Source organism: Falco peregrinus, chromosome 13 (genome assembly GCF_023634155.1).
Source record: "Falco peregrinus isolate bFalPer1 chromosome 13, bFalPer1.pri, whole genome shotgun sequence".
NCBI lineage: Eukaryota > Metazoa > Chordata > Aves > Falconiformes > Falconidae > Falco > Falco peregrinus.
Genome location: NC_073733.1, coordinates 16,924,770 through 16,936,786, shown reverse-complemented (window position 1 = coordinate 16,936,786; position 12,017 = coordinate 16,924,770). Strand labels below are relative to the sequence as shown.

General features: G+C 42.6%; 1 protein-coding gene across 2 annotated transcripts in view; it reads left to right on the top strand.

Moving 5' to 3' along the window:
* FGF13 (fibroblast growth factor 13) overlaps positions 1-12,017 on the top strand; it is a 263,357-nt gene that overhangs the window by 92,584 nt on the left and 158,756 nt on the right. The window lies entirely within an intron of this gene.

Below are 12,017 nucleotides of genomic sequence, written 5' to 3'. Positions count from 1 at the left end.
CATTCTGCAATAGTTTGCAGCTCTATCGTGTTGTGGTTTTAAATATCTTAATGGGGCAGAATGTGCTTTCAAAAGTGAAATCAAAATTATCCACAGAGGAAATGGAAGAGCAGAAATGATGGGATAAGGTGGCTGTTTCAAAATGAAAATTGTTTTATGATCAATACTCATTTTGAAAACACAGTTTGCTTTACCCTCCCTGGAGTCTTGTACTGGTGAACAACAAATGTTTGAAAACATCAAGCCGTCCACATACCCAGTGGTAGTTCAGCAGCCTGATCTGTCAGGTCCCTGGAGGGCTGTAGGTCTGGGAGTCAGTAACGTGCAGTGGCCCAGGAGCTGATTCCAGCCACACAGCATCTACCTGCAGCAAAAACCTCACATGTGCCTTACAGAGGGGAGAGCAGGACACTGGAGCTCTGGGCTGAGGAGCAGCGTCATGTGAGGAAGGGTCAGAGTCAAGCCCAAGATCTTCTGGAAAGCTGTGTGAGCTTTCTCATGCTGGAAACAATGCTGGAAACTAGATGGAGCCTACAGAAGGTAGAATGGTACTTTACAAAATACTCAGTACTCCTGTCACCTGCCTCTGAAGCTCAAGGTGTCAGTAGGTGGAATTGTTTGAGGTGACAAATGATGGATATGTCACAGAAAGCACGGGTGTGAAGACCTCTGGAAAAGGACCTAAATATCTTGTAAAATAGGGGAAGGTAACAGCTACCTGAAATCCAAAGGAGGGAGAGACAAATGTAACCTGTTTTGCATTTCAGGTCTGTTTAAAGCTAACAAAGCAACTCTGCAGGTTTTTTGTTTGGTTGGTTGTTGGGTTGGTTTTATATGTGGTCAAAATTAAATGGCACTTTTGTCTGACCTAAACTAAAATTTGGTTTAACATTTTTCAGGCTGGGGATGTTTGTAGAGATACTCGCTTTTCATCCCAAGGCAGAAGGGGATATTCCTTCTGTGCTCTCAGATATTTTCACAGCACCATTATATCATTTTCTGCACAACTTTAATCCAAACTCCATAGCGTTCTGAGGGCTTTCCCCATCTTCTGATGTTGGCCTCACTCCTAGCCACACTTCTGCAGTTTAGCTGTGTGCTCCTGTCATTACTGCCATAGCTGGGCAGCATCGCATAGTGAAATGCCTGTTGACTGAAATAAAAGTGGTCTCAGGATATTCGTGAGCATCAAAGGATGGCCAATACCTTCAAGCCCTTTGGGATGAAAGGCGCACGGATGCAGCATGCTCTGTGATTCTCTAATGGCTGCTCACACCTCTCTTCTCTCCCCCAGGGTGTGGGGTTGCCAGGCTGTGTGGTAGATGACAGAGGAGGGTTTCTGTCACTGGAAAGCATGTCCTTATCTTCTCTCTTGCATGGATCACACATTATTTTCCCCCTGTAGAAAGCAGCCTTTGAAAAATGTCTGCTCTGTTAACTGAATGTAGCCTTGTGGCCAGCATTGCGTCTGTCTAACATGTGAATCAATTTGTTAAAATGGCCAGTGTTTGGATTGTTTTAATTGCCAGTATTTTTTTTTTGAACATAGTAAACAGGCTGAAGCCTGTTCAGTGCCTGGAAGTCAGAAAGAGGTTGTTGCTGGGTCCCCAGAGCATTGTGGATGCTTTAGTTACCACTGCCAATATATTTTCCACCTTTTTAACTGGAATAAAAGTTCTGAGAACTTAATGCAAACACCTGATCTTTTATGTTAACTCTTAAATAGATAACGGTGGGGCAGGAGGACATGAGATTTTTTTCATTGCCATCTTTTTACTTTTCTTAAGCCTAGCTGAAGTCGACTGTATTGCTTGGCGGGGTCCCCCTGCTTGATAAGCAGTAGCATTTTGCAAGGGCTGTTGTCTGGACCGATTGGTGTTCTCCTGGTTGTGAAACAGGCACAGAGTAAAGATGAACCAAGACTTGAGAGAATGGGAGAGACAGAGCTAATTAGAGCTTGTTGTTCAGGCCATTGGCAAGTGAAACCTCCCCCCACCTCTGCCTTGAATGGAAGCTAGTGAATAAAGGGTTATTTGGGAGCATGGGAAGTATTACTGGTTTGGTAATGTCTCCTTTTTCCTTCATCTTTCACTGAGATATCTGACCCTGAGGATGCTCTCTCTCCTCAGGGAGGCTGTGTCATGCTCCTTCCCACAGATGTCAGTGGTGCCAAGGGCACTGGGTACTTTGCAGTTTGGAGCCCAAGTCTGCAGTAGGATATGACAAGTTGCAGAAGTTATATACAGACAATAAGAGAAAAATCTATGATCTCCGTGGAGATAATGTACTTAGCTGGTTAATAGGGGCCTGCTGGTCTGCAGATGCGGAGTCATTTACTAATTGCCTCACTCGTATCATTGCATTAAATCCTAGATCTGATCTCTAGTCCTCTGCTATGCCATAGAGCAAGAGGAAATCATGTGCTGCCTCCCATCTGCTGGTACACATCAACCTTTGGAGCCTGGGCTCTGTCTGGGGAAACAGCACTGGGAGTCCAGGAGCATTGCATCCTCCAGTTCAGCCTCCTGCCCATGGAGAAACCCGCTGTGTGTCTACAGGCTGGGCATGCTCTGGAAAATAAACAAGGTCATGCTGGGTTAGCCTTTGCTGGAAATGCATTTCATCCTCTCTGTATTGTCATCTTTTAAAAAGAACGTTAAATTAGTGATGAAAGTAGATTCTGGGGGCCCGGGGGCGTATTTGCGGTACAATGGACAGTGAAGCAAAAGCTGCAAAAAATTAAATGTTCATATCCTTTGAAGTTAGGCTAGGATACTGTGATTCTGTTTTGATTCATGCCTGCTGGCAAAAATAAAGCAGGTTGTCAGTGAAGAAAGCCTTTCTTTAAACCTATTTATTACAGCTAAAATATTCAACCCACTGGTTGGTGCTGGCAACTATTGCAAAATTAGTAATCCCTCAGAGCCGCCAGGAGACAAAGCAAAGAGCCCTGAGTGAACTGGGTCCTGTGGTGTTTGTTACTCCTGGAGCGATGTTGCATCATTCTGCAAGGGGCTGTAGAAACATGTGTCAGATCAGCGGTGGGACTGACGAAGCCCAGTGTCTTACGGCGTTGTGGCTTGTGGTTGAGTCGTGTCTACTCAGGCTTTTGCCCTGTGGATGCTTTATGATAGCGTAAACCTCATTCCCTTTGACTACTTCATTAATCAGACAGCTTCTTCGTTTAAAGGCTTAAAGGAGGAAGGGACGTGACAGGTACGCTACAACATGCGAGGGACAACTGGTCCAAATGACCAGCAGTTCTGACCATTCCCCCAGAGCACAGGTGACGCACACTGCCACATGATGCCCCCTCTTACCGTTAGCTGCTTGGAGAGCAGAGCCTGGGTGGCAGACTGGGGGTCTGGTGTTACACTGGGAGAGTGCTCCCTGTTCACTGTGGTACGGTCACTGAGGGTCAGACTCTGTGATGTTGGGAGGTCTCCAAAATGCATGCATGCCATCCCAGGCTGTTGTACCAGTGAGACGGGTCTGTGCCTCTCCAAAGCAGAGTGTTGCTGCCTGTCTTGTCTTGGGCAGGGATTAAGTTTAAAGGTTTTGCTGCACACATTTTTGGACCCTGGCTGCAGTGATACATAAGTTGAACTACATTTTGAGGAATATTCTCAATAGGAAAAAGAAAGTAAAGTCTATTTTAAGAATATCTGAGTTACGTAAGTAGATAAGCCACTGAAGATGCCTATGTGGCATCAAGTTTAGAGAAACTAGATTTATACAGATGTCCTCTTCAAGGACTGTCTGAGATACCGATGCATGTGCTGCTCTGCTGAAGGCTTTGTGAAGAACTGGACATTTCACTGGTTTTATTAGAAGGTTCAGTCTTCACAGCTGCATTTTAAAGAAATAAATCACAAATGCCCTGAGCTTGCAGTTACCTCCTGTGAAATGGCTTTCTCTAAAAGGAGTAGCCAAGTTCCTAAATGTATAAACTTTATGTGTCCTGACCTATCTGGCCCTGCATGAGTGGGGGTTTGTGCTAGATGGCCTCCAGAGGTCCCTTCCAACCTCAATTATTCTGGCATTCTGTAGAACTTCTTTGAGTCTGTTTACTGGCTGAAGCAGCTATTTTTAAGGCAGGCTGGGATATATTTAGTTTGCTTGAATTCATTTGTTTGTTGTTTAAACTGGAGTTCCGTACTTCGTTGTTATATTTCTTAATGTGGTTTCCATTTTGAACATTGCTAATAGCACGACAAGCTTTTTGTCTGCTTAAGAACTTTCTGGGAAATCTCTCTGGTTACAGAGACTGCTGTCTGTTATCTGATGCTTTTAGGGATGGAGGCACCCAGGGAATCGCACAGAGCTGCTGCTTTGGTGGCTGTTTTGCTGGTGAATGATTCTCCCTCTGCTCTGGCTGCGTTCGTGATGCTAAACTTAGCATCTCGCTGGTGCACATATATAACTTCCTTTCTCACCTTTTCTAGCTCACAGTCTCTGTGTCTTCTACAGAGATTTCAGTGTAAACATTCACAACCAGAGTGCGTGGATACAGTGATGTGACAGCCAAGTGGTTAATTATAAATGAAAGAAAAACCCCTTTAAGCTGTGCCAGTCCATTCAAGTGATCCAGATTTGTCTGATAGCCTGTGTGATCATGCTTCAGTTAACTCTGTCACAGTGGATTTTCTGTGGTTTGCAATCTCTCCAATGTTCAACTCTGGCTTGTTGTTTTTGACACCAAATTTTGTTGTAACCCTTTGAAGTGGTCAGAAATCTTTGAGACAAATGGTATTGATGGAGAATTTACTTGGAATATGAGAAGTGTTTCCACTAGCCATCCAAACAGTAAATGGCATGTAATTGTAATGAGCACTGATACACTATAATTAGGTATCAGTGTTATAAAATTGTTTGAAAATCAACCGATGTGAAGGGAATCGGTGCTATTTTTAGACTAGGTCTCTAGATGAGAGAAGAACAAAATTGTAAACCAGATTTTGATTGATTCATAGACACATGGGAGAATCCACAGACCAGGGAACATCTCTTCTGAGATAGGACCAAATGTCTAGATGAAAATCTGTGGTAGCAGGTGCCCATATCCCTGTAGCTGGGGATGAATGACATGCAGCCAGGACATTTATAGGACTAGTTGGGCACACTGAGTGCAAGGCTGAATGAAATTGTGCTGGTTTTCACCTAAGACCACCCTAGCTTGCCTTCTCGACAACTGTCTTCATGCTCTGGTCTCTGGCATCTCCTCCTGTGATGCCTGCTGCAGCAGGAGAGATGGAGACTGCTGTGTGTACTACAGCTCCGTAAATCACTCTGACAGTGAGCATTTTTATGCCTGTGATTTAACTCTAGAGGAAACTGCTGCTGAGGACACGACAAAGGATGGAGCAACGTGGAGAGCTTATACTGAGGAGTGCTGAGGATTTACATCCTCTTTACTTTGTTTGATTCTTTACAGTGTAGTGGTGGATGCTGGCATATAAATGCACAGACCTGAGCTCTTGGGCCTCGGTGCAGTACAGATGGGTGCAGCCCTGACGTGAGTGGGGAGGGGAGGGCTGCCTGGCCCCATGACATCAAATGCAACCTGAGCAAGAGATAAGCAGAAGCTTTTGCACCTCTAGTGTTAACGGGAGTGCAGGATGCAGCCTTTTTACCTACTTCAGGAAAGTCCTTGACTCACAGGGAACTCGGTGGGCTCATGATGTGGGCTGCAGCTGTGTGACCCATCTCTGCTCCCAGATCTGCAAACACTCCTTGCCCTCGGTAGTCCTCCTTGTAGCTGGTGTTCACCTTGACTTATGTGAGCTTCCTGTGTAAGGACCAGTTTATAGGCAGAGATTTGTTACTATCATCACCTTTAATAGCTTATTGGAAAAAAGATAAAGACTAATTTTTAAATATATTTTAATTTGTTAATCTTTTATTATGCTGGAGCTGGAAGTCTTTGGGGGTATAATTGGAGAAAATAGGAATTGCAGGGTTTGCTCATGCTAGTAGCCTCTTCCCATAGGTGCAATATGTTATTGCAGTGTGTCTAAGACATTATTTTAATTGGTCTGATGCAGACTTTCCCAAGATGAATGATTTGTCTTCATTTTATTACTTCGTTTCTACTTCATTACTTCATTTGCTACCTGTCATAAAAGTGGAGACAAGGCGGCCAGTGTCTGTATTGAGGATGCAGAAGACTAGTGCCTTTTGTAAATCATTCTGATGGTGGTGAACATTTTAACGTCTGTGATCTGAGCTATGGAGGAAATTGCTGCTCAACTTCTGATGAAACAGAATGTAGTGCAATAAAAGAGCAGGAAGGCCCATTCTGAATAATGGGGACAAAAGTTGTGGCACATCAGTGACTGTGACTTGTGGGAATGTAGGAAAGGAAAAATAAAACTTGTTCCTCTGCTTTTTCACTTAGTATAAACTCATGTACCTTAGACAATGACAAATAATAAAAATAACAGTGAAGCAAGAAATGCCGCACAATGAACTACATCTTCTTTAGTTCCTTTTTTCCCTTTCTTTCCCCGTCTTGCTAAGAAGAGTACAACAGGCAAAACATTGCTTTTCTTTCCAGTGTCACTAAAAGCATTTAAGATTCACTGCAGTTCAGTGGCCCCACTTTCTGCATTATATAGCTTGAACAATTTGTGAGAGCAGTTACTAAGTAAAATTAGTATTTTATTGTTGGTGAAGATTAAGGTCTTTGAAGGCATGGTACAATTTAGTAGGTGCTGTAGATCTCTTGCCTGTGTATGTGTCTTCCTGCTGTACATAGACTGCTGTCTTCCTCCTGGCGTTCAAAGTCACGTCTAGTATCCTCAAGGTCTTGTGCCCCTGTTAGGTGTATGGATTCTGAAAGGAAGAAAGGAAGGAGAATGAGTTGGATCCTCCTCTGACTGATGCCAGCACAGCAGTGCTGGTAGTATTCCAGTTGGAAAGGCTCCTGGACAAGGGGTGTCAGTTTGCAAAGTTTGTTCTTTCATTCTTGTGTTCTTTCTTTCTTTTTTTTTTTTTTTTTCCCTGCTGTTCGTTCTTCCTTTCTACAAAGCTGTCAAAATTCATGATGTTCTCATTCTCTACAAGTTTGCTGTACAACTTTATTTTGCAAATTAAAATGAAATAAATCCCCACCATTCTAGCATACCATTTCTGTACAAACATCTACAAATGTGCATTGACTTACACTGCAGTAAGCTGGTTTTTTTATGAGCTCACAACTATGTATCAGTGGTGGCCTTCTGTGCCGCTGTTCATCTCATTCATTGTGATAGGACTGTGATCATTCCCTGTTCAGTCAAAGACCCAGATATTAGTAGTAAAAATACTTGATTTATTTTAGTTAATTTACATGCCCTGCAGCAAACTACATCCAGAACAGAAGCCAGGCTAGTTTTCTTCCGGGCAGTAGTCCCAGTAGGCCTCCTCTGAAGTGCTGCAACTCATTGACCACCAACTGCCCAGGGTGATGCCTGCAGGACTGGCAGAGAGGGTTCACACCTGCACTGTGAAAAGGGAGATCTACTGTTGAGGAGGAAGATGGTTCTTCCCTTATGATTCTGTGAGCTGTTCTCTTCTGCCAAGGAATCTCATTTTGATGATGAGATGAAGAATGGCTTTATTTCAACTTAAGACATCATGGGTGAAACCTTAGAAGAGCTAAAGTGGGACTGCACAGCAGGAAAATATTTTGCTTGCAAATGTAAAGGCATTAGTTAAATAGTGCATACATATCTTAAAGCATGTTTCCCCTGTCAGTCATGTACATCAGGGGAGGACACCACCTTACAGCCCAGCTGTAGGAGATCAAACTGGACAAACAGAGCAGACTTGGTTTGCACAGACCCAGAGGCCATTTGCTTTCTCTGCCAGCAGTGACAGCCCTGTGGTTGCTCCTGAGCTACAGCTCCGCATCTGCCTTCCATATGTTTGCCCTTGGCGCTTGCCTTGACTCTACTCTGTGAGGTGTACTGTGTGGTTGTAGCTACATCTCCCATTTTACGCTGTGCTTGGCTCACCTACTGTTGAATTCAGCCTTTGAAACTGTTTAGCCAAACATCCTGCTCACTAGAAAGTGGATAGCATTGCCCTTTACAAGGGTCTTCCTGCACATGCTGCTGCATTTTGCCATAAATGACGCCTTGTGTCAGCTATTATTTTTCTGGTGAGGTGGCTCAGCAAGTCCTGGAGCCTGTATACTTGAAATCTCCATGGTGCTCAGCGCCAGAGAAATGCAGGTGTTGGAGCTTTGCTGAGTGTCACTTACATGGCCAGGCTGAGGCAGTGTAATTCCTGGTCCCAGACAGCTGTGAGATTTAGGTTTATCCACCTCTTGTTGAAGAGGGAGTTTTGTGTGTGCATGTATGTAATGTGGTCATTGTATACATACAGAAGGTGGTTTTTTCCCCCAAGTTCTATGGCATTCTGTAGACTGTATGACATGTCAGTGGCTCTTCAAGAACTTAAAAATGTTGCATATTTTCCTAAAAACCCATCCTCTGATTCTTGCTGTTCTCATGGGAACAGGATCATGACAGCGTTCCAGAGGCTCTCATTATATTGTGCAGCCGTTTCCTGTATTCCCGTTCAAGTTGTAATCGTGCCATTTCTTTTTCCTGAGAGCACTTTTGGCACTGTTTACTGAAGGTGAACTTGCAAATATGTAATGACTTGAAAAAAATTTGCCATTTACTGTATAGCAAATGTCTTGTTCAAAAGCATCTTAAAGCTTAACGTGTGGATGACATTGCATGACTAAAGGCCTTAGCTGGCTGACCTTTAGCATCCCTCTAAAAATAGATCCCTTTCAACCTTGGCTCTCTTTCAGCGGCAGGTGGGGTTGTGCAATGGGTCTTCATTACCTCTGGCGCTTTCTCAGTGATGCATGTGAAAACTAGACAGGTTTTCACTGCCTATTGTATAGTAATATCCTGCATTTCTCAGTGGAAAGACTTCCTGTTGCCTTATATTTTTAAATGTCTTTAAATAAAATATTGAACTCAAAGATCAACGCCTATACAGTTTAAAGATACACACTGTCTTTTGATGCTAGTTAATGTAAGTTTAAATTTATTGATTTGATTCAGCCTTATCTTAACAAGAGTAGTTCAGGACTAATATTTTATCATCATCAGGGTTTATGGAATGTAATGATAGGATTGAGAGCGCTCATTTTTAATTAAGGCATGGATTAACTAATAGAATGAAGTACCAGTTCAATCTCTTGGAACTTGGACCAGAATTTCTTTTCTATTCTTTAAGTTGTACCTAACAGCTCTTAAAGAAATCAATAATTGTGTGAGACTTGGTTTTGTATCTAATGATAAAAATGTCTCTAGCTGTTTTGATGCCCGTCTTTGAGGGAAAGAAAAAAAAATATCCCACGAAACAGCAGGACTGCTATACCTGAAAAATGAAATAAAAGTTCTGATTTTAATTGTTGTGTAAACAGTATATCAACAATGATGAGATAATTTGAAAATGGGAGTTTTGACTGCTGTTTCAGTGTAAGTGGAAAATTCATTCCAAACAAATGTAATCGCTTTTAACTGTTACTGAAAATCACATTCTCCTCTTGTGCCTTCCTCTTGTCAGATTTCAAGGCTCAAACATCTTTAGGACTATTGGGGGTTGGTTTTGATGAGTTTTACAGGACCCTCCCAACCCAAACCACTCTATGGTTCTATGACTATCCCCATGTTACAACTCAAACTTAATGTATATCATAATTTCAGTCAGTGCAAGAAAGATATTTGCAATAAAGATTTATTGTGAGTCTCAGCACCCTAATTGCTGTTGCTGAGCACGTAGCATAGTTATACTTAGTATTATTCCGATTAATGCATAGAATGCAAAAAAATGAAATAAAATTGACAAAAAAATCCAAACCCAAATGAAAAAAAGAAGATATTTTTTGGAAAATATACTTAAGTCTTATGGCAGGATTGTCTATGTTTATCAGTCTTGCTGGGGAATTTTGGAAAGCATGTTAAACTGGGATTTAGAGTCCATGGCTGCTGTTCGCATTCTGTCTTAGCAGCTGGAGTTACTGTAATTGCAATTTCCGTATTGTATCTATTCAGACTCAATTAAAGTGTTTTGTTGCATAGTGAAATATGAGTAATTTTCTGTTTCTTAATGGTGCATACAGGAGTGGGCAGGTCTGGAGTGGGCTGTTTAAGAATGGAGCATCCTACTGGTTTTGATGCAAGGAGCTTTCTTCCGTCTATCTGTCTAGATACTGTGTAGAGTAAAATATAGCTGGGTTCCAAAACACCACCTAAGTTCTGCTAGACTGTGTCAAGCCACCTGGTCCAGCAGCCTGTGTTCTGTAGCTTTTGGGCCATGCTGAATGTCATGGCACCTAGATACCACAGCTGGTGATGATCAGTTTGGTGATTTTGGGTTTTATCTCAAGTATGTGCCATGTAGCCTAATTTATTATTTTATTTCTTTATGTTCTAACATTGCAATTCTCTTCAAGCTGTAGTGAAAATGTTTCTCTCCGTTTGTCATTGCTGTTTAGGTTTTCTGAGTTTTATTTGCACAGCAGAGATCCATGAAAGTCACTGGCAGTACCATTTATATCACCAATTCAGAAATTACAGTACAGGTACACCCTGTGCTTTCATCAGCAATACAGGTCAGAGAGGAGAACTTTGCCGTTGTAGCTTTCAGTCCTTAATTATGATAGTACCTATTTAATGTAATTTCCTCTACCCTTTTATTGTTGTATTTGGCCTAATTCTGTTGCTTTTTATATACAGACTTATTGATTAAGAAGGACCACTGTCTGACTTATGGGAGGATCAATCTAATTATGAGTAAAAGAGCAAATTCATGAGAAACTAATTATATAACCTTTCTGCTAGCGATACTCCCATGTTCTCTTTGTATTACACGGATTTCTTAGCATGATGCCTAAGACAGGCTTCCAGTAGGGGCAGTGGAATCCAATTTTGTTCTTGAATGCAATACACTGATGCATGAAAATGAGACCAGACAACACCAAACAAAAAGTGATATATCACTGTAAAAAAGAAATCCCAGTGCAAAATCCCTAAGTGTTCTGATACAAAATTAACCCTTCTTATAATGTTTGTTTCAAGTTATTAATTCAGTCACATTTTAGATGTATTTTAGCTTTGCTACTGATACTGTTTTGAAGATGGTTTTACTTTTTTGAAGAGGAAGTTGGGCAAAAACACCAGGAGGCCCACATGGATGAACAGTGAGCTCCTGGACAAAATCAAACACAACAAGGAAGCCTGCAGGGGGTGGAAGCAAGGACAGGTAGCCTGGGAGAATACAGAGAAACTGTCTCAGCAGCCAGAGCTCAGGTTAGGAAAGCTAAAGCCGTAATAGAATTAAATCTGGCCAGGGACATCAAGGGCAACAGGAAAACCTTCTATGGGTACATCAGTGGTAAAAGGAATACCAGAGGAAATGTGGGCCCCCTCTGGAAGGAAGCAGGATGTGTGGTTACCCAGGACATGGGGAAGGCTGAGGTACTCAATGATTTTTTCACCTCTGTCTTCACCAGCAAGTGCTGCAGCCACACCACCCAAGTCACAGAAGGCAAAGGCAGGGACTGGGAGAATGAAGAACTGCCCACTGTAGCGGAAGATCAGATTTGAGACCATCTAAGGAACTTGATGCACAAATCCATGGGACCTGATGAGATGCACAGACAGACCCTGAGGGAACTGGTGGATGAAGTGGCTAAGCCACTATCCATCACGTTTGAGAAGTCATGGCAGTCCAGTGAAGTTCCCACAAACTGGAACAGGAGAAACATAACCCCCATTTTTAAAAAGGGAAATAAGACGTGGGAAACTACAGGCCGGTCAGTCTAACCTCTGTGCCCAGCAAGACAATGGAGCAGATCCTCCTGGAAACTGTGCTAAGGCACATGGAAAATGAGGAGGTGACTGGTGACAGCCAACATGGCTTCACTAAGGGCAAATCATGCCTGACCAATTTGGTGGCCTTCTACAACGGGGTTACAGCATTGGTGGATGAGGGAAGAGCAACTGAGG